The following is a 22594-nucleotide window of genomic DNA, read 5'->3' as shown; positions in this document are numbered from 1 at the left end:
TATGCTCATTGTTGTATCCTAAGAAGACACACTCAACAGACTGACAAGTCAGTTTGGTGCGTTCACGAGGGGCAAGAAGGACATAGCAAACACAACCAAATAATTGAAGCGCCGAATAAACAAGCAAATAGTCGCTCGAAAGGAGCGTCACCCTGCAGAGTAGTGGATTGCTAAAGGTTGATGATATAGATGGAAGTGGAGACAAACTCGACCCAAAAGTGCGACGGAAGAGATGCGGTGACCATAATGAACGAGTCGTCTCAAGAAGGTGACGATGCTTGCGCTCAGCCACGCCATTTTGAGCATGAGCAACAGGATAAGAGAGCCAAAGTCTGCTAAAAAAGGATTCCACCAAAGTCATCATAGAACACACAAATAGGTGTAGAGAACTGAGTGTGAACCATGGCAACAAGTCTTATAAGACCTCACTACAAGAAGAAATAAAGTATATCCAGGTGTCTAGAGAGAAGTTACTACCGGAGACAAAGGGAGATGGACCCCTGAGATCATATTGAACAAGGTCGGAAGGACAACGAGACACTGTCTCGCTATGAGTATAAGGTAATTGGACCGTGGATTAGAGACATCATCAGAGAGGGATCGAAGAAGACCACGTCGAACTAAGGATGAGAGATAACAAGTGATCCAAGGGGATGATGCCAATCCTGAAAATAACTGGTAGACAAGGCAATAGAGGCAAAGACTGGCGATGGTGGAAACAGAGGGACTTGATCCAGCATCCCGCGTGCCTATGCACTCTTCGTACCCCATCGATCCGGCTTGGCGTTCTCTTCTTGTTTACGGGTTGTGGGTCACGCACTTGATTAAGCACCCCAGGTTCTCCTACTGCGCCCTTGGCCTCGACTTTAGGTAGCGCCTGTCCTCGGCTCGCCCCGTGCATAAACCAGGTACGCGTCGACTGTCCGAGCTCCTGCTCACCATTGGTGTGGTGCTCGAGCGTGCGGTTATGGTGTCGCACATAAAGGGAACACGGGATGTGGGATTCAGACAGTACTCATAGCAGCCTGCAGCAAGGCAAAGAATGCCCATCCAGACTGGCAGGGAGCAAAGGTGGGCACAAAGGTGGGCACAAAGGTGGACGTTGACTCGGAGTCTCAACAGTGCACTCATCAGTAAGAGCAACACGAGCAAGAAGATTATGGATATACTTCTCTTAAGAAATAAAGAACAATCTCAAGGAAGTAGTGAAGATGACCAAGATTCAGCAGTGACCTTATCACTAAGAGCAGCACGAGCAAGAAGATCCTAAATGTACTTCTCTTGGGAAGTAAAGAAGCCATCAGAGGTAGAAGAAACCTCAGTTCGAAGTAGTGAAAGGGACCAAGATCAGACATTAGATCTATTCACTAAGATGAGCCTTCAAAAAGTGCGCCCTACTCAGCAAGGAATCCACACAATAAATGATTGATAAACTCGCAAGCAAAATCTACATGGAAGACGCATATAGGAATGGAAAATTGGATACGAAGCATGGCGGCAAACTTCTTACTGGTAGATAAGACCTCACTAGAAGAAAAGCATAAAATATATCCATGTGTATCGAGAGAAATCATCTATAAAGATAATATAACAGCGATGTCCTCCTTTTGAGGCAAAGGGACCTGGACCCCCAAACATCGAAGTGAACAAGATCAAAAGGACGATGAGACACAATCTCGCTATGAGGATAATGTAACTTACCCTGTTTGCTAAGCCGACAAACTGACAGCCTAAAGACACACCGCCAAAGACAGATCCAAGAAGACCACGTCGGACTAAGGATGAGAGACTAGAGTCACACAAGTGACCAAGACGATGATTCCAAAAGAGTCGGTAAACAAAGTAACCGAGGCAGAGAGACTGGCGGCGGTGGCAGCAAAGGGAAGGTTAACCTAGATAAGCACCTAGAGGACCTGGAATTACAACGTCGAGGGCCAACACCAAGTAGAGCATCCGTGTGAGGATTCTAATCAGAACATGAACATGAGAATCTGGAGGTCGAATGGCTGACAAACTGGAAGAATCGTAAGTTAATAAGAAAATACATGGATATGTACCTGGTTGTGTAAAAAGTGGTCACTCGGTACAAGAAAAATTAGTAGCAAAACCTGTTGATGTTGAACCAAAAGAAGCCGCTAGTAGATACTAACCTTCGGTGTAAAAAGTCGCCTAACCTTCGGTGTAGTCAGGGTCTCAACTGAAGAGGTTGACAAAGAAGTACTGGGCAATGAAACTAGAAGTAGGAAGTAGGTGTTTTGTTAAAAGATCGAAAACCCAAATGTATTTCTCGTTCTTCTTGTTTGTCTTCATTTGGTTTTTGATCTCTTTCTTTTGTGTTCTTTATGGTTCTTTTCCTTATTGTTTCTTTGGTTTATTTGCTTGCTTTTACAAGAAACCACAAAACATTTCTTTCTCCCTTTTTTCTTTTGAAGTTCTTTGAGAAAACAACAAAAATATTTCTTCATTCTTTTTGCTTTTTCTTTGGAAGTTTATCTGATTGCCTCTTTGTTGAAACTTTGGAAATCTTGTATCTTTGCTTGTCTCTTTGCGTTATTGTTCGCCTTCTTTGAGAAAACCAAAAAAATCCAAAAATACTTCAGTGGTGTTTCTCTCAGTTCTTTGCCTTTTATATTTCAAAAAATCCAAAAATATTTCTCTTTCACTTTTCCTTGTTTTCCTTTGTTTGCTTTTGATTGTTCTTATTGGCTTTTCTCGTTGTTTCTTTTTGTTGTTCCTTTCATCTTTGTGCTTAAGTTGCAAAACCCAAAAATTCCAAAAACGATTTCTTGTTTGCATCTTGTTGAGTCTCGAGTGTTTAGAGTGTTCTTTTTTCATCCTATTTTTTCTTTTGTATGTTTTTTTGTTGTTTTCTAGAAACCCCAAAAGATTTCATTGTGCTTTTGTTCTTTTGATGTTTGTTGAGAAAACAACAAAGATATTTCCTCGTTCGTTTTGCTTTTTCTTTGGAAGTGTATTTTATTGCCTCTTTGTTGAAACTTTGAAAATATTTTATCTTTGCTTGCCTATACATTCTTGTTCGCCATCTTCAAGAAAAGCAAAAATTCAAAAAATATTTTTGTCGTGTTTCTTTAAGTTCTTTGCCTTTTATCTTTTTCGAAAATCTAAAAACATTTCTCTTTCGTTGTTAATTTGTTTTCCTTGTTTTCTTTTGGTTGTTCTTTTTGGCTTTTCTTTGCTGTTTTCTTTTCATCGTTTCTTTTCACTTTGTGTTTAAGTTGCAAAACCCAAAAATTCCAAAAAGATTTCTCTTTTGCTCTTATTGAGTGTTAACTATTTGAGGTGTTCTTTTGTTTTTTTCTTCCTTTTTTTCTTTTGGATGTTTGTTGTTTGCTTTTAATAGTAACCCCAAAAGATTTCTTTGTCCTTTTGTTCTTTCGAAGTTCTTTGAGAAAACAAAAAAATATTTTCTTGCTCGTTTTGTTTTGCTTTTTCTTTGAAAGTTTATTTGATTGCCTCTTTGTTGAAACTTTGAAAAAATATTTTATCTTTGCTTCTCTTTAGCTCTTGTTTACCTTATTTGAGAAAAAAACAAAAGTTCCAAAAATATTTCTGCTGTGTTTCTTTAAGTTAGTTTTGGCCTTTTATGTTTCCAAAATTCCAAAAAATATTCCTCTTTCGGTGTTCTTTTGTTTTCTTTTGGTTGTTCTTTTTGGCTTTTCTTTGTTGTTTTTTTGTCGTTTATTTCATCTCTGTGTTTAAGTTGCAAAACCCAAAAACTCCAAAAGATTTCTCGTTTGTGTCTTATTGAGTGTCAATTGTTTGAAGTGTTCTTTTTGATTTATTTTTCTTCCTATTTTTTTCTTTTATTTGTTGTTGTTTGCTTTTAAAATAAACCCTAAAATATTTCTTTGTCCTTTTGTTCTTTTGAAGTTCTTTGAGAAAACAACAAAAATATTTCATCGTTCGTTTTGCTTTTTCTTTGGAAGTTTATTTCATTGGCTATTTGTTGAAACTTTGAAAATATTTTATCTTTGCTTCGCTTCACGTTTCTTGTTTGCCTTTGAGAAAAAACAGAACTCCAAAAAATATTTCTATTGTGAGCGGAATTTTGTTTGACCCTAGGTCTCTTAGGGTGTTTATGTGGGCTCGCAGCTCGTCATTGCTGAGCTCTCGTGTCGTTGCTTGAGTCGGATCTTAAGGCCCACTGTATCTTTAAGACTTGCTCCCCAGTTAGCCACCTCGTTCAAGAGCAGTAGCTCCTCTGCCATCGCATGTCGCTGTTCGGGATGAGCATGGCATCACGATATGTCGTATTGAGAAGAGCAGTGCTAGAATACCCATAGCGATCAATATGCGGAAGCGGGCGAGCGCAGAAGCCATAAGTAGGTTGAGCTAGAGGCGGTCCATTGCCAACAGAAGGAGATATAAATAGTCGAGGGAGATGGCTCATCGAAAGATGACACATTAGAAGAATCCGCAAGATGCGGACGACTAGTGCAGTAAAGAAGAGGATTGGGGGGAATCATCGGGGAAGTCTTAGGGAATGAACAAGGTGGGGAAGCCGCAGGTGACGATGACGTGGGGTCTACGACAGTAGTACAAGAAGACACATTGGAATGGAAGAGGGCAATACATGAGTGATAGGACGCATCAACACCATTATAGTTGGTGTGTTCATGCTTTTCAAGGCCGTGCGCAATATTGATCGCATTTGTACTGTCTGACAAGGGAGGAGTAGGTCTAGTGACAAGCATCAAAATCCTCAATCAACCATGGTAACCAAGTCACCTCTGTTGTCAACAGAGGTATAACTTGCAACTCAGCCTTTGCACTCAAATTGAAAAGCGCAGTTTGTTTCTTTGTCTTTTGGGCAATGAGAAAACCATCAAGGAAACCCAGTCAGTACAAAGGGACGAGCGAACTTGTGCATAGGAATAAGAGAAGAGACGGTGAGAGGTAGTTCTACATAGATATTGTAGAACCGCAGGGAGGGGGGTGTGTGACTCAAAGTGGATTAAAGTGGGAGCAGAGGCAAACTGACTTAGAATGAGAACATGATATGAAATGTCTGGACGAGTGACATCTAAATACAAGACTCCCAACAAGATGACGGTAGCGCGTCAGATCAAACAAAGGCTCTTGTCAAAAGCACAAAGATGGACGTTGAGCTCCATGGCGGTGTCAATAGTGACTACCACTAAGAGCAGCACAAGCAAGATGATACTGAATGAATTCTCTTAGGAAATAAAGAAGCCACAGGAGGTAGAATAAACCTCAATTCAAAGGAAGTAACAACAAGGACCAATATTAGACATAAAAACTATTCACTAAGACGAACCTTCAAAAAAGGCAATGCACTCAGAGTTGTTCGCAGTGATAATCATGTCATCAACATGTAGAAGCAAAGTTTGACCCTGAGCTGAAAGATGCTATAAAGTGCAGATCATAAGCATGTGGAAAAACTAGTTGCAGTCATCGCTGAGACAAACACTCAAACCGGACACGAGAGGCTAAAGGCATAGAGAGAGCGACAAAGACGGCAGATCGTGCCATTAGGAAAAAATATCTAGGTGGTGGCTACATGTATACCTTCTCATGCAACTGACCATTAAGAAAGACATTCTTGAAATCAAGCTGAGAAACAGACTAGTGGCGAACAAATATCACAGGAGAAGTGCGCGAAGAGTGGTCATGTGAGCCATATGACCAAATGTCTCATCGTAGTCGTAGCCATCTTCATGTTGAAAGCCACGGGTGACAAGATGAGCTTTCTAATGCAAGAGAACCATTAGAGTCTAAATCTTGTAGATCTACTTACAATATCGAGAAATAAGGGATCGAGTCATCCTCCCGGCTCCTCAGCGATTTGGGATCCCTGGCCGTCGGATTTGATGGCTTGATCGGATCTGGGCCGTCGGATCGACCACTGGAACGACCTTGTCCATCGGATAAAAAAAGTTACTGCTCGAATGAATAGTTACTCCCGTTTCGTGCCACCACTCGTAAATAATCTGCCCCGCCGGGGGCATTTTCATCATTTCGCCTGCAGCTGTATAAAACTTGACCACCCGCGTGGAGATGACCTAGCCCGCACTCGCGCCCCCTCCCACGTCCTCGCCGCCCCGCCCTCTCCTCTCCCTCTCCCGCCCGCATCAACGCCGCCCTTCCCGCATCGCCTCTCCCTCTCCTCTCCCTCCCTCAGTCCTTGCCGCCCCGCCCCGCCCCGTTTGGATGCCCTTCTCGCCCCGCCCTCTCCTCCCCCTCTCCCTCCCTCAGACCTCGCCGCCCCGCCCACATCGCCGATGCCCCTCAGACCACGCCGCGGTAGACCTCTCTCCTCCCACACCCGCGTTCTTCCTCCCCAACACGCCCCCGCTCGGCCCCGCATGCCTAGGCGGCTTCCACCAACCACGGCGCCGGCGCAGCGGCCACGGAGGGCGGCGGGTCAGCGGCGCCGGCGATGGCATCCGCGGTGCTCCATTCGGTGCTGTTGCGCGCGCAGCAGGCGGCGACGTGGCCGGGGCGCGCGTCGGAGTCGGTGTGCGTGGTGGCGGTGAACAAGACGAAGCCCGTGGGCATCATCCACGGCGTGTATGACGCCGGCCACCGCTGCTTCGGCTAGAACTATGTCCACGAGCACATCGACAAGGCCCCCCAGGTTGTACCCCCAGCTGAGAAGAATGAAATTTTTATCCCCTTTCACCGCGTGAAAGAACTGCTGATTGGAACGTGAATGGAAAACAAGTCTCTCTCTCTCGTGCTTCTTCTCGCCCAGGATGCAGCTCTTCAGTGAGCTCGACAAGGTCTATCTTCTCTTCCCCATCTCTCTCTCTCTCTCTCAAATCCCCAGCGCTCACATTTAGTCTGCTCTTCTCTTGTAGATGTGCTTGAAGAAAAGGGCCATTGGATTATACAGGAAGAATGGGATGTTGTTCTTTGCTGCTTCACCTAGCCTTGCTGCTCGATCACGTTGCCCCTGGTAAGCTTGATGCTCTCCATCCTCCTTAGATTTGTATATGTCTGCTGCTAAAACAACAGCCACCACCAATTAGCCTGGCATGCCACTGTTTGGGTATTTAATTGCTGCACCATTCCAGTTGAACTGACATATCTCTCTCATGAGGTTTGCTTGTGTTATGTTCCTTTCCACTAACATGAAATTAACTATGATGTCCTTCTAATTATCTTGTACCAAGAATTTTAGCTAGGACATAAAAGGCATAAAACCTTGAGGAAGGAATTGTGTGTGCCGCAACTGGATAATTTGTGTGAGTTGGATGTATCGTTAGGTGACCAACCTGAATTGTTCTTATTGTTGCTGCATATGTGAAATGAAATTTCTTCTCTGGCTATGTGCTAGCCTACAATACATGATAAGCACACCTGTCACCATTGGTTCATGTTGTACTATTGAGACATACTGATTAATTTATGGTCTTCCACTCCATTATCCCCTTTTGATTGTTGGTTTGATGTACTCTGCTATGATGCTTCTTGGGTCTATTTAGTTAATTTTTGGTGCTCTTGCTTTATTTACCTCTGCTATGATCTATGTTTTTTAGATATATTTGTTTAAACCCTTCTGATTGTCACTCTTCTTTGTCTTTTGCAGGTGTTGTTGTTGTGGGTTGGTGCTGCTGCTGTTGCAGGGGCAGCAGTGTCTCCAAGCAAACAGGTTGTTGTGTACCTACTACATATTTCTGTGCTCCTGGATGTGCTACATCACCTCATCCTCTCATTGGCCGCCTCGGTGCCCATGGCATTCGTGCTCATCGGCGGGACAGTGCAAGGCGCAACTCCGATGCAGCGGCATGGATGTGCGGTGTAGGAAGTGGTTCCTCACCGGCTGGACGGCGTTCAGGCGCAACCCCGGTGCCCACTAAGTACTGCCTCGGCTATAACCTCCCTCGGTGAGCTCCATCTTCCTCCTGCTCTGCTTCAGCTACTGCATGGGACATGGCTAGGGCTACGATGATTAGTTATGGCTGATATAGGCATGCTCTCGAGCAATCGAGGCAATTGTTGTGGGTATTAATTTGGATCCCCCCTCATTTCTTTGAGCTATTTTGATCACGTTCTTATTTTAGTGGCTCTGTCCTTGGATGGTCATTTCTGATGAGTGATAACCAGGGCAGTTTCACCCTCATAAGAACATATTGATCTGGTGATCCATCAAGAAATCCATCGAGAAATAAGGATGCCGGTCATCCTCCCGGCTCCTCAGCCGTTTGGGATTCCTGGCCGTCGGATCGGGTGGCTTGATCGGATCTGGGCCGTCGGATCGACCCCTGTAACGACCTCGTCCGTCGGATAAAAAAAAGTTACTGCTGGAATGAATAGTTACTCCCGTTTCGTGCCACGGCTCGTAAATAGCCTGCCCCGCCGGGGGCATTCTCGCCATTTCGCTTTGTCTGTGGCGGTGGCGTTCGTGCTAGGGCAATGATGATTAACTGTGGCTAGAATAAGTGTGCCTTTGAGCAATCAAGGCACCTGTGGGTATCAAGTTGGATCCTCCCTGTTGTCTCTAGAATCCTTTTTGATCCTGTGATACCTATTGATCTGTCCTTGGATGGTCATTCTTGTTGAGTGATAACCAGGGCAGCTCCATTGTGTAAACAGATTGATCTGGTGATAAGAGATGACGGGGTAGGTTATATGATCGAGGAAAGGAGAATCTGAGCCCACTATGCAATGAACACTAAACCCTTTTTATTTTTATTTAAAGGTGTTGCTTATTTATGCTCCAGTATTTATAGCCGTTTAAAGTAAAGTTTTCTTCTCTCTTGTACCTTTATTGTTGTTGTTCTTTGATTTAATCTGGTTAAGAGTAAGTTGCACTTTGTTATACTAGAAAGACTCACTCCCTGCAAGTTATCGGTTGAATGACTTGTTTTAATTCGTTGTGATACTATTACTTCTATTTTTTTGCAAGTTACCAGTTGCAGCTATTTGTTCATGCTACAGAAATTAATACTCCATGATTTTTTTGCGATTTCTCTTGAGATAATGCTGGATTGTTCATGTAAAGAGTGACCGAGGTACCGTGTCCCGTTTTGTATCCATAAACAATTTTTCGACTGATGTGATTAAGTTGCTTGGTTAATTCGAGCCATTGAGCGGACATTTCCTTTCGTTTTCTTTAGTTTGTTCTGAAGCTTTCCCCAATTCTGTATGTCACCACTCCATTTTTTTGGATCCTGCAGTTTGAACAAACTTCCAACTATAGGGTTTAAAATATGCTACCTACATAAAGAGGAGTTAAATAAGGATGAACTTACATAGCTTATCCTTATTTTAGCAATGAGAGTATTTTGTATATAGAGCTGATACTCTGAAACTTCTGTTTTTATTACTGTATTATATTATGAAGGTTCAAGTATTTGGGTTCTAGCTCCTACTTGGATATGGTAGATGCTTATTCATTTTCCTATTAGTCTAGCAGGATTACATCATTGATGTTACTTCCCAACCAATATTAAGCTGGCAGTTGTTTATTTTCTCTTTTGCCTAACACATCAAAATCTAGAGCAACACTTTTTGTTGATTGATATTTCTGACAGATACTGATTACTCCTCTTTATTTTATTGTATTGTTAGCCAATTTAAAAGGTTTTGTTGTAGGTGTATTTTTTTCTGTATGGTATATATTATGCGAGTTATTTCTAATGCATCTTGATATTATCTTAGAATCATCTGACTAGAGTCTCCGTCCTTCGAGCATAGTTAACTAAAGCATCTTTTATATCAGATATCAAATTATCTATACTTGTACTAAGATATTAATATATCTAACTAGATTTTCACTTCTTTAATGGAGTTTTTAGCACTCAGATTTATTTGAAATAGCTGCTCCTATGTTTTTGTCAGTGCTTGCTGTACTTTCTTTAAATGTTTCTTCTTGGTAGGATCAGTTCTAAGTAGTGGATGTAAGCATGCCTTTTCAAGCTTAAGCATTTGATTTTTGGCGATATGGTGTTCTCTCCTTACAGATGACCTTCTGCTTTCTTATTTTGACAAAATAGACAAGTTGGATGCAGTTGCCGCCACTCATGTTGCTACAGGGGGAGTGCGCGCAGGGGGGAGTGGCGGGTCAAGGTGAGCTCATCGGCACCGCTGCTGACCGGAAGATCCAGGCGCACCCTCTCGATGCACGCAGGGGGGTGATCTATGACGACCTCCTGGGCACGACACCGCTGGAGACGGTGAGGAACACGCACTCCGTCCACCATCGGTCACCGGCAGTAGCAGGACGAACCATCGCCGTAGCCGCCAGGTGTTTATATTCTGTAGCTGGTTAATGTTTTCTTTCTTGGCTGTAGTGTATTTGGCATTTGAGGTGATCACAAATAGGAGTTGGGGCAGAAAAATGTCGTTTTATTTCCTCTCATGTGACTAGCCAGTTTTGCCTTCATGCCCAGAATCTTGCAAGTTGTACCCGTGTCGAGATTTGCTATGGTTTCTTATGTCTTTGTTTCATGTTTATTTCAGGTTTTGCTTTGTGGCCTCAAGTCCAGCGTATCCTTGGTTTTATATTGAATAAATGCCTGCAGTTTGCACTCATTTCTGTAACATAGAAGTTTATCCTGCTCCTCTTCATCTTATGCTTTGTAGTGGACTTGATACGTATGTTTAGTGTCTATGCCAATACCTGTGGTTCTAAAGTGTATTTGAGATGTATTTTCCTTCTGGAAAGGCCACACTATTCCTTCCAAGTATATTCATAGTAAATGAGAATGCATGTGTTTCCTGTATGTAATAGTGCGACACATGCATTCTTATTTACAAATTGAATCATGCTACTCTGACATCAGAGAGCTGTATGTTTAGTTTTTTGTTAAAGCAGTATCTACTAGGTATTGTATATGCAGCACCACATTTTGAATCATTCAATAGAAGTTAGGTTCAAGTTCAGATTGTTTAAGTAGCAGGTTGTAACATATGCACACCCCTAAGGTATACTAGCTAGTGTTTGTTAGTATGGCAACGTGTGTCGTAGTTGTTAGGAGCCGCTGGTGAGCTCATCTTCTCTTTATTTTTCCACTCCATTCTTTTAACACTTAATTTTGTTGTCCTTTCTTACAGATATTCATTGTTTCTTCTTTTTATATGTTCAAACTATAATGGAGATGAAATGCACATGTATATCCTTGATAAAGATCTCTGTAATTTTTAAATGTGCTGACAAGGACAGTGCTATTGCATTTGAATCAACAAGTTGTTGAATAATATGGTCTCCTTGTGCTTACCTGCAAATCTGTCGTATCTTATATTTGTTGGATAAACAAAAAGGACTGGTGGTTGATTGTCTCAACCATCAGTTGAGAACATATAGATTTTCAGTTTACAAGTTAAGGGGTTTGGCTGGTCCCTGTGCCTTCTTTATTCCTTTGTGCGTGTGTTTAACCTTTTTTTGGTGCATGTGGTGGTCCTGCCCGACTGTTGTGACTGTTGTTTTTGATTCAGGAAAGCAAGAGCTTGACTGTATTATGAAGACCATAAATAGATAAGTACAGATTGTTTGCAAGTAAGTCAGGATTATATGAGGTGATTTATCCTTTTTTAGAGTTTTATTAGTATATCCATAAAGGGATCCATAGCATACTAATTGTGTTGAGGTTTATTTCACACTATAAGAGAAATTATTCATGTACCCGTGAAGCGGATATTATTATATTTTATAACTGGGACAACAAAGCTACATATTGGTCCTTGGAGCTCCAATCATTTCTTTCATTTGTGATGAGCTAACTTATGGTTACCTGTTGCTGTCAATTATCAGAACTGCTACTTTCCGTTTCCTTATATTGAAAGTGACTGGAATGCATTCCTTAATCACCCTCATTGTGTACACAAGGAGTTGCTATTACATGTATTAAATAGATTGATATATATTTGTTCTCTAAAAATATGTTCCTATTTTCGTTAAGAACACACCACTTCATCATTTCTGTTGTATAGCTTTCCTAGGTTTATTAGCCCATTGTAATGATTTTTTAGAGGTTTCACAGTATCATTAGGAAAATGAAGCCCGAGGATGCTACATATCCTTTGCTTTCAAGTATCCGTCACTACAAGCTGCATTAGCTTCTCCTTGGAACATGGAAAGAGGAAGTAGGAGTTCTCATTGATGATCATCTAAAAGCGAAGTACATGTTCTTTGATTAATAACGAAGACAAAGGCCCTACCACTATCTATGTTTGGATGGCATCGCTTCCAACTGCTTGACCAAAATGTTGGGACCGGCACCCTCGCGCCAAGGCGCGCTCCCTATCTAGTACAAGTGATGGGATGAGCATGGGAGGAAGGAAAATGAGACCCCATGTGTCGGTTTGTTCAATAGCAGCAATCTCCTTTGCCATCACATGTCGATGTTCGGGATGAACATGGCGTCACGGTAAGTCGTATTGAGAAGAGCAACTAGAATACCCATAGCGATCAATAAGTGGAAGCGGGCGAGCGTAGAAGCCATAAGTAGGTTGAGCTGGAGGAGGTGCATTGTCAACAGAAGGAGACATAGTAGTCGAGGGAGATAGCTCATCGAAAGATGACGCATCAGAAGGATTCACAAGATGTGGACGACTAGTTTAGTAAAGAAGAGGATGAGGATGAATCACCTGGGAAGCCTTAGGGGATGAACCGGAGTCATCATAGAACACACAAATAGGTGTAGAGAACTGAGTGTGAACCATGGCAACAAGTCTTATAAGACCTCACTACAAGAAGAAATAAAGTATATCCAGGTGTCTAGAGAGAAGTTACTACCGGAGACAAAGGGAGATGGACCCCTGAGATCATATTGAACAAGGTCGGAAGGACAACGAGACACTGTCTCGCTATGAGTATAAGGTAATTGGACCGTGGATTAGAGACATCATCAGAGAGGGATCGAAGAAGACCACGTCGAACTAAGGATGAGAGATAACAAGTGATCCAAGGGGATGATGCCAATCCTGAAAATAACTGGTAGACAAGGCAATAGAGGCAAAGACTGGCGATGGTGGAAACAGAGGGACTTGATCCAGCATCCCGCGTGCCTATGCACTCTTCGTACCCCATCGATCCGGCTTGGCGTTCTCTTCTTGTTTACGGGTTGTGGGTCACGCACTTGATTAAGCACCCCAGGTTCTCCTACTGCGCCCTTGGCCTCGACTTTAGGTAGCGCCTGTCCTCGGCTCGCCCCGTGCATAAACCAGGTACGCGTCGACTGTCCGAGCTCCTGCTCACCATTGGTGTGGTGCTCGAGCGTGCGGTTATGGTGTCGCACATAAAGGGAACACGGGATGTGGGATTCAGACAGTACTCATAGCAGCCTGCAGCAAGGCAAAGAATGCCCATCCAGACTGGCAGGGAGCAAAGGTGGGCACAAAGGTGGATGTTGACTCGGAGTCTCAACAGTGCGCTCATCAGTAAGAGCAACACGAGCAAGAAGATTTTGGATATACTTCTCTTAGAAAATAAGGAACAATCTCAAGTAGCGAAGATGACCAAGATTCAGTAGTGATCTTATCACTAAGAGCAGCACGAGCAAGAATATCCTAAATGTACTTCTCTTGGGAAATAAAGAAGCCATCAGAGGTAGAAGAAACCTCAGTTTGAAGTAGTGAAAGGGACCAAGATCAGACATTAAATCTATTCACTAAGATGTGCCTTCAAAAAGTGCGCCCTACTCAGCAAGGCATCCACACAATAAATGATTGATAAACTCGCAAGCAAAATCTGGATGGAAGACGCATATAGGAATGGAAAATTGGGTACGAAGCATGGCGGCAAACTTCTTACTGATAGATAAGACCTCACTAGAATAAAAGCATAAAATATATCCATGTGTATCGAGAGAAATCATCTATAAAGATAATATAACAACGATTTCCTCATTTTGAGGCAAAGGGACCTGGACCCCCAAACATCGAAGTGAACAAGATCAAAAGGACGATGAGACACAATCTCGCTATGAGGATAATGTAACTTAACATGTTTGCTAAGCCGAAAAACTGACAGCCTAAAGACACACCGCCAGAGACAGATCCAAGAAGACCACGTCGGACTAAGGATGAGAGACTAGAGTCACACAAGTGACCAAGACGATGATTCCAAAAGAGTCGGTAAACAAAGTAACCGAGGCAGAGAGACTGGCGGCGGTGGCAGCAAAGGGAAGGTTAAGCTAGATAAGCACCCAGAGGACCTGGAATTACAACGTCGAGGGCCAACACCAAGTAGAGCATCCGTGTGAGGATTCTAATCAAAACATGAACATGAGAATCTGGAGGTCGAATGGCTGACAAACTGGAAGAATCGTAAGTTTAATATGAAAATACATGGAGATGTACCTGGTTGTGTAAAAAGTGGTCACTCGGTAAAAGAAAAATTAGTAGCACAACCTGTTGATGTTGAACCAAAAGAAGCCGCTAGTAGATACTAAAGTCGCCTAACCCTCGGTGTAGTCAGGGTCTCAACTGAAGAGGTTGACAAAGAAGTACTGGGCAATGAAACTAGAAGTAGGAAGTAGGTGTTTTGTCAAAATATCGAAAACCCAAATGTATTTCTCGTTCTTCTTGTTTGGCTTCATTTGGTTTTTGATCTCTTTCTTTTGTGTTCTTGATGGTTATTTTCCTTCTTATTATTTCTTTTGTTTATTTGCTTGCTTTTACAAGAAACCACAAAACATTTCTTTCTCCCTTTTTTCTTTTGAAGTTCTTTGAGAAAACAACAAAAATATTTCTTCATTCTTTTTGCTTTTTCTTTGGAAGTTTATCTGATTGCCTCTTTGTTGAAACTTTGGAAATCTTGTATCTTTGCTTGTCTCTTTGCGTTATTGTTTTCCTTCTTTGAGAAAACCAAAAAAATCCAAAAATACTTCAGTGGTGTTTCTCTCAGTTCTTTGCCTTTTATATTTCAAAAAATCCAAAAATATTTCCCTTTCACTTTTCCTTGTTTTCCTTCGTTTGCTTTTGATTGTTCTTCTTGGCTTTTCTTGCTGTTTCTTTTTGTTGCTCCTTTCGTCTTTGTGCTTAAGTTGCAAAACCCAAAAATTCCAAAAATATTTCTTGTTTGCATCTTATTGAGTCTCGAGTGTTCAGAGTGTTCTTTTTTCTTCCTATTTTTTTTCTTTTGTTTGTTTTTTTGTTGTTTTCTAGAAACCCCAAAAGATTTCATTGTGCTTTTGTTCTTTTGATGTTCGTTGAGAAAACAACAAAGATATTTCCTCGTTCGTTTTGCCTTTTCTTTGGAAGTGTATTTTATTGCCTCTTTGTTGAAACTTTGAAAATATTTTATCTTTGCTTGTCTTTACATTCTTGTTCGCCTTCTTCGAGAAAAACAGAAATTCCAAAAATATTTTTGTTGTGTTTCTTTAAGTTCTTTGCCTTTTATCAACATTTCTCTTTCGCTGTTCATTTATTTTCCTTGTTTTCTTTTGCTTGTTCTTTTTTGGCTTTTCTTTGCTGTTTTCTTTTCATCGTTTCTTTTATCTTTGTGTTTAAGTTGCAAAACCCAAAAATTCCAAAAAGATTTGTCTTTTGCTCTTATTGAGTGTCAACTATTTGAGGTGTTCTTTTGTTTTTTTCTTCCTATTTTTCTTTTGGATGTTTGTTGTTTGCTTTTAATAGTAACCCCAAAAGATTTCTTTGTCCTTTTGTTCTTTCGAAGTTCTTTGAGAAAACAAAAAAAATATTTTTTCGTTCGTTTTACTTTTTCTTTGAAAGTTTATTTGATTGCCTCTTTGTTGAAACTTTGAAAAAATATTTTATCTTTGCTTCTCTTTAGCTCTTGTTTACCTTATTTGAGAAAATAACAAAAGTTCCAAAAATGTTTCTGTTGTGTTTCTTTAAGTTAGTTTTGGGCTTTTATGTTTCCAAAATTCCAAAAAATATTTCTCTTTCGGTGTTCTTTTGTTTTCTTTTGGCTGTTCTTTTTGGCTTTTCTTTGCTGTTTTCTTTTTGTCGTTTATTTCATCTCTGTGTTTAAGTTGCAAAACCCAAAAACTCCAAAAGATTTCTCGTTTGTGTCTTATTGAGTTTCAATTGTTTGAAGTGTTCTTTTTGATTTATTTTTCTTCCTATTTTTTCTTTTATTTGTTGTTGTTTGCTTTTAAAATAAACCCTAAAATATTTCTTTGTCCTTTTGTTCTTTTGAAGTTCTTTGAGAAAACAACAAAAATATTTCGTCGTTCGTTTTGCTTTTTCTTTGGAAGTTTATTTCATTGGCTATTTGTTGAAACTTTGAAAATATTTTATCTTTGCTTCGCTTCACGTCCTTGTTTGCCTTTGAGAAAAACAAAAATTCCAAAAAATATTTCTATTGTGAGCGGAATTTGGTTTGACCCTAGGTCTCTTAGGGTGTTTATGTGGGCTCGCAGCTCGTCGTTGCTGAGCTCTCGTGTCGTTGCTTGAGTCGGATCTTAAGGCCTCATGTATCTTTAAGACTTGCTCCCCGGTCAACCACCTCGTTCGATCAGGCTCTCCACTACGTCGATCAGCCCCCGAGCGTTGCTGGATGTCTTCTTCATCGGCTTCCAAGATCTCTCAGACTCTTGGGTGGCTCATTGATGAAGGGAAGCAGATGTCCCATGAGCCCCGAAGCATAGAACCAACCCTTATGCCAGTTGTAGACTGACTTCGCCAAAGCAATCTTGAAGTAGTCTGATTCAAGCCGGAGCTGGAGGTTGGTGCCTTCAAGGTCGCGGATATCATCGCCATTCTTCTGGACCTTCAACAGGAAGTAGTATCAAAACAACTCGAAGTTTGGGTTCGTCCCAAGGAAGCATTCACAAAGGGTGATGAAGTTGGCGATGTGGAGAATGGCATTGGGTGTCAAATGATGCAACTGACACCCGTAGGAGAACAAAAGCCTGCACACAAAGCTGTCTAGCGGGAAAGCCAAACCTCGACAAAAGAACTGCTGGTGCAACACTCGCTTGTGCCGGCTGGTGCCAGGATGGCCACGGCCCCCGCCGTCCTCCATTGAAGTACCTCCCAAGGCAGCAGAAAGTCGTCTTGACCTAACGCAGCGGAGAACCACTTGCCTGTGGTCTTGCCTGCCTCCTCGCTGGCGGAAGCGTTGTCCTTCCGCTTGTTAGCGGTGGTGGCCCTGGGAACGATCCGGCCACGACCTCGACCGCGGTCTCCCTCGCCTCGCACCATTAGCGGCTCGCTTGGGTGGAGAAGGAAAGAAAGGGAGGGCTCGAGGAGTAATAGGTTGCGACAATGGCGGTTCTGACAGGGGAGGGAGAAGCCGTAGAGGGTTCCGCGAGAGGAACAGAGGAAGTGGGGGAAACCCACCGGGAAACCCAAGCAACGGCTTCGGTAGGTCGACATGTGCCCAATTTCCTTCACGGTTTCCCACTACGCAGGATGTGGGCGTGGAGATCTAGGCATTATCATCATGATGCAGTTGTCAAAGCGAAATCGACTGGCCATCTCCCTATCTTTCGACAGTGATGGCGGGATGTGACAAAGCGAGTGGCAGTGATTTGAAGAAGACTTGCCACCGGAGGCCGTGCAGCCATGAAGCTGCGAAGACGCGACGCCGGAGGCCATGCGGCCGTGAAGCCGCAACATTGCAAAGACGTAGGCCGCGAAGCCGTGAAGGTGAAAGATGCAAAGCCGCTAGATTGCGGCACCACAAAATCAGGAGCTACGAAGCCACATAGATGCGTCGCTGGGGGCTGCGCGATAGCCAAGTACATAGATTTCGAGGTCAGGCTACCGAGAGCTAGACTGTCTCCATCACTGAAAAAGAGCCTGCCTGGATTTCGTTCTCAAGGCAGCAAGACTCCACAACTCCAGACAAGCTCGGCTGCTACTGACGGTACAATATACCTAGGGTGGCCCGTCCACCGGGAAGCTCGAGACTTGGCTGGCTTCAGGGCCCAAGAGGCCTAGCAGCATCCTTACCCAGCGATCAGTCCAGGGGTCTAGGCTTGGAGATAAAATTTATCCTTGGCGTGCAAGCCAAGAAGCTCTCATAGTGAGGTTAGTTAGGATCCCTATCAACCCTAGCTCTCATCCCCTTTATAAGGCGAGGCTAGGGGTAGTTCGAGGCATCTGTTCCATTGCTCAGACCTTGGTAGCATTCATCATACTCCACTTGTAACCCCCTCGCATGAGGTACTCCCACATCAATCCAAAACAAATCAGGAGTAGGGTATTACCTCAATCATGAGGCCCTGAACCTGGGTAAAAGCCCCGTACGGACTCCCTTTACTTCCGACTACGGTTTGCACCCTAACTGGGTCACTGACGGTTTTCTGCACCATCACTGGTACTCTGGTAGTGAGTTGGAATATGTTTAAATCAATTGGTTTGCGATCTCTCTCTAGGTTCGGTCCATTATATGTACCCTTGAACCCCGTGTTGGTCTTCTGCGCCTGTCGGTTGCATGATATATTTAGGAGGTTTGGTCTTGTGGGCAAACCTTTGCTCTTTAACTGAGTCAGGTTAGTGCCTTTTCGGTGGTTTGTTCAATTCATTTGTGTTGGCCTCCATGCGTTGGTTGCAGGACTGAATCTGGTATATGGATATAGTAAAAAAACTGGTATGTGGAGATCATGTCGAAGGGGGTTTGAGGAAGGTCTGATTTGAGTTCATGAGTTCCATCATTCATCATTTAATAGGAGGTGGATTCAGTGTCCTGATTGATTCTTATTGTAGCAGTTGATGGTATGTGTGTATGTTCTCCTTTAGTTGCAGTAGAAGCAGGAGGGTAGTAGTTCTGCAGAGATGAATCAAAGGCTGGAGAGGTTTGGTTTCTGTTCATGGCTGATTTGATTCGTTACGGTCAACTGTTATTTTCATTTGGTCAGATCTTCTCGAATGTGGTGTTGAACTAATCATCAACCTAGAACTTCGTGATTGTTTGGATGATATAATCCCTTCTCGATTCAGCTTCTTCATTTTCACATTACTCCCTCTGTAAACTAATATAAGAGCGTTTAGAATACTAAATTAGTGATCTAAATGCTCTTATATTGTTTACAGAGGGAGTACAATTTAGTCCATGATTATTCTCACTTGGATTGTTGGTGGTTCTCCAGAAATTGGGATTATATTATTTGCTGGATGGCCATCATCTTTTTGGTTCGGTTTTGGTGTGGACCAGCTGGTTATTGGGTGAACAAATTTCACAAGGAGTAACATTTTTCACTCAACCTTGATATAAGAAGTGTTTGTTTCATACTACTGTCCTATTTGGTTTAGATAATTCAGTTCTCTGTTTGTAAAGCGTCCCTAAAGCGTCGCTTAAGTGTCAGAGCGCCCTCCAGGCTTAAGGCGTCCAACTCGCCTTAGGCAGGTGTCTAAGGCGTCTGCCTTAGACATTAGAGCATCTGAAGCGCCCGCTTAGACTTTAAGCGGTCTGTGTTCAAAGCTAGTTAAAACTATGGAACTTAAATATGCAAATCAGTTGATAAATCTCTTTCAAACCTTACCTAAGAAAATTGTGATTTCTGTTTGGTTTAGCCTGTGAACAAAATTCAGGTTCCTACAATTTTAAATTAATCTAGTTTCTGCATGTGAGCTGTATTGTTTTCAGGTTTTGTACATGACTTGTATTATTTGTCCTGTTATTTTTTATGTTGGAAAGTCTGAGATTTAGATTGTTGATCTGCCTCCTACAGATCTCTTTGTCATGAAATGTACTGGTGGTCTTTAATCTGCTTTGCACAATGCACAGATGTTGGTGTCCATAGTGCTTACTACATGAACATGATATTTGGAGTCTTACTTTAGTGGAGTGCTAATCTGATCATGCTTGGAAAAGGGATATCATGATAGGTTTTGTTAGCCTGGGGCTTGTCTGAAACTGTTGTAGTCCTGTAAATACAAAAGTAAAAAGTGTTGAATGGGAACAGTAGTAGGTGTCATTGTCATCTGGATTTATCAGTCTGTAGTGTACACCTGGTAAAAGATGGTCTGAACTCCGAAGCTAGTAGAAACTACTGGTTCCACATTTCTTTTCTTGATTCAGATAATTCAGTTCGTTCATTTCATAACATTTTGCCGCTAGTACAAACTACTGAACGCACGCCATCGCTGCCACGCCCGTGCCGCCTCGCCTGTTCCGACTTCGGCGGCAGGTCGGCAGCAACCAGCGGAGGTCTGACCACGACAGTAACAACGATGCAAACTACACAATCTCAGAATGTAAGTCCTGTCTCTCGACTCCCCTCCCGAAATTTTGCATGTTACTTTCTTGATCATGGATTCATGGTGCTGATATCCAAATACAGAGAAGCTCAACAGCAAATATGGTCAATGGGTAATAAGCCTTGTTTTTTGCCTTCCTGTTGGCTGCTGGAGCACATGCGATGAGCTTATTTAGCACGTGAACTTTGAATCACTAAGGCTGATTGGAGTTGAAATGAATTTGAATCAGGAATAGGATATAGTGTAGGCTTAGCGTTAGACCATATATGCACGCAGCTAGTGCATTTCTACACGTAGTCCTAACTTTTATTAACCTGTACAGTCCTAACTCCAATATATACTTGGATTCTATAGAGCAATGGTAACTCGTGTGCCTACTAATTCTGCTCCCGTAACAACGCTTTGCTGTAATTATGCATATCAAGTGCTCCACATACATAGTATTCTGGATGGTAGTATATTTCCGGGACCTTTTTCCCCGATTTATAATGATCTAAAATGGTGTGCATATTAGGTTTTTAAATGGACGAAATGGAATTCTTTTTGGATGGATATAGCATGGCCTACCTGAGAAGGAAGTATTCATGTGCAACAGAAAAAGCAGCTTTGTTTGTGCCTTTTGGTTTTGTGGGCTCTTTTGCAGTTGCAGGGACAGAGGCACTAAGCATCTTAGTCTAAAAATGTATCTTGTTTGTGCAATTGCAGGGTAACTATCTGAACGCAGTGCATATTTTAGGTCAAATATCACCCGTATGATATAGATAATGGCTTCATTGGAAAAACATTGTAACCCTGTATATGATCTATTTATATCCTGCATGTTCTAATATTAACAGTTTTGAGTCGGTGCAGATTAGTTCATAAGACGCAGTATGCATTAGTGTTATCTTGGAAGAATGTGAAATTGTTATGCTTTGTACTGCAGGCCCTAGTTGATGCTCCTTGGAAAATAACCTTAATGCTCAATTGAAGTCCTTAAAGTTACTGGTTGCCATCTGTAATGTTAAAGATAATAAATAAAAGTTGGGCGTGCTATTAGAGCTTCATCCACTTGGAAAGACATCTGAAACACAGAGTCTGTCAAATAGTATAGCACCTGTTTAAGGCTAGTTGTGCGCAAGGCATTTTACTTCGGTGAGATTACATGGGTTAGAATCTGGCACATACAGTTTGCCCTTCTGTTCTTGCATCAACTAGCAGCTCTTGCAACACCACACATTTTGATCATTGTTTCACGTCTACTTTTACTCCTTTTAAGTTTTGAAAAAATCATGGTTCAATTAGTTTTAAGTCAGGAATCTATGAAAAACTTAGACATTAATTTAAAGGCTGATTACGCAAGACGCTACTCCTTTAAAGACTGGGAGCCGTATGCATACTGGAGCACTGCTAACATGTGTTTTGATGATGTTCATCACTAAACATTTGACTTTGCAGGCTTGTGTCAGCTTGACTAGTTTCAAACAATGGCGGAATGCTTGGCTTCGATATTTGGTACAGAGAAAGGCAGTGTCAACTGTCCATTTTTTTACTTCAAGATTGGAGCATGTCATCATGGCGATCGCCTCTCAAGCATCCATAACAGGCCAACCATGAACATGTATCAGCGCTCTGATATGATTACCTCTGGTCACATGATCCTTGGAAATTAAGCATCTCTTCGCCTTTATATATACTTGTTTGCATTAATATCTTTCCTCTGTACATGTGACCTTGAAGGAATATTTGGGACGAAGTTTTCTAAGTTTTGCTGCACAGAGGAACATATGCCATTTGTTTAGAAGTACAAGGAATCAGGAGTATGCTTGGAAGTAAGTTCCCATCATGGATTTGATCCTTGGAAATTAAGCATCTCATCGCATTATGCTTGTTTGCATTTATATATTTCATCTGTACTTTATACATATGTATACAGGTGACCTCAAAGGAATGCTTTGAAACGAAGTTTGCAAAGTTTGTTGCTCAGAGGAGAGGAGCACTGATCTTAAGTTCTTAACAAAATCATTTGCTATGGTGCAACACAATTCTTAGGCAGGTGTGCCTCAATTTTTCGTAGTGAGCTAATTTGTTATAGAAGTGCATATGTAAATCTCGTATGTCCATTCTGAATTTCTTGTTTGATCTTTAATGCGATATTGGTGCGCTATGTCATCTGGTATACACAGAAATCTTGGGTACTCTTTGGGTATTTGATAGATATTTGTACTTGTGACCCTTCTTGTACTTCTAAACTAGCAAAACAAATTAGCTTTAATTAACTATTTTGTCGTATGATGCTCCATTGCAGAGTCGAGCATAATGTTAACACTATCTGCTTCCATATTATGATCATAGGAGAGAGATTAATAAGAATATAAACAATGTCCATGGTGTTGTAACATAAACCACACTGATCTGACATTGTTTAGTTAAGCTCACATACATACTGACATGCATATATATACATGATTGAGGGAAGCACACTGTTAATTCTAAAGATACCGACGCTGAT

At 41.9% G+C, this 22594-nt stretch overlaps 1 long non-coding RNA gene across 4 annotated transcripts in view; it reads left to right on the top strand.

Moving 5' to 3' along the window:
* LOC125552639 (uncharacterized) overlaps positions 1-22317 on the top strand; it is a 28196-nt gene extending 5879 nt beyond the window's left edge. For 3 of the 4 annotated variants that reach the window (XR_015601560.1, XR_015601558.1, XR_015601559.1), the window contains 3 exons: positions 18937-20100; positions 21541-21914; positions 22019-22317. This is a non-coding gene — a long non-coding RNA (uncharacterized LOC125552639). The remainder of the gene's footprint in view (positions 1-18936; positions 20101-21540; positions 21915-22018) is intronic. The other variant, XR_015601561.1, reaches the window with a different exon arrangement.
* Positions 22318-22594: the final 277 nt, after the last annotated feature.

This window comes from Triticum urartu, chromosome 4A (genome assembly GCF_056163025.1).
Source record: "Triticum urartu cultivar PI428250 chromosome 4A, HENAU_Tu73, whole genome shotgun sequence".
Classification (NCBI taxonomy): domain Eukaryota; kingdom Viridiplantae; phylum Streptophyta; class Magnoliopsida; order Poales; family Poaceae; genus Triticum; species Triticum urartu.
The sequence above is the reverse complement of the archived record's forward strand: the minus strand, read 5'-3'. Positions and strand labels throughout refer to the sequence as shown.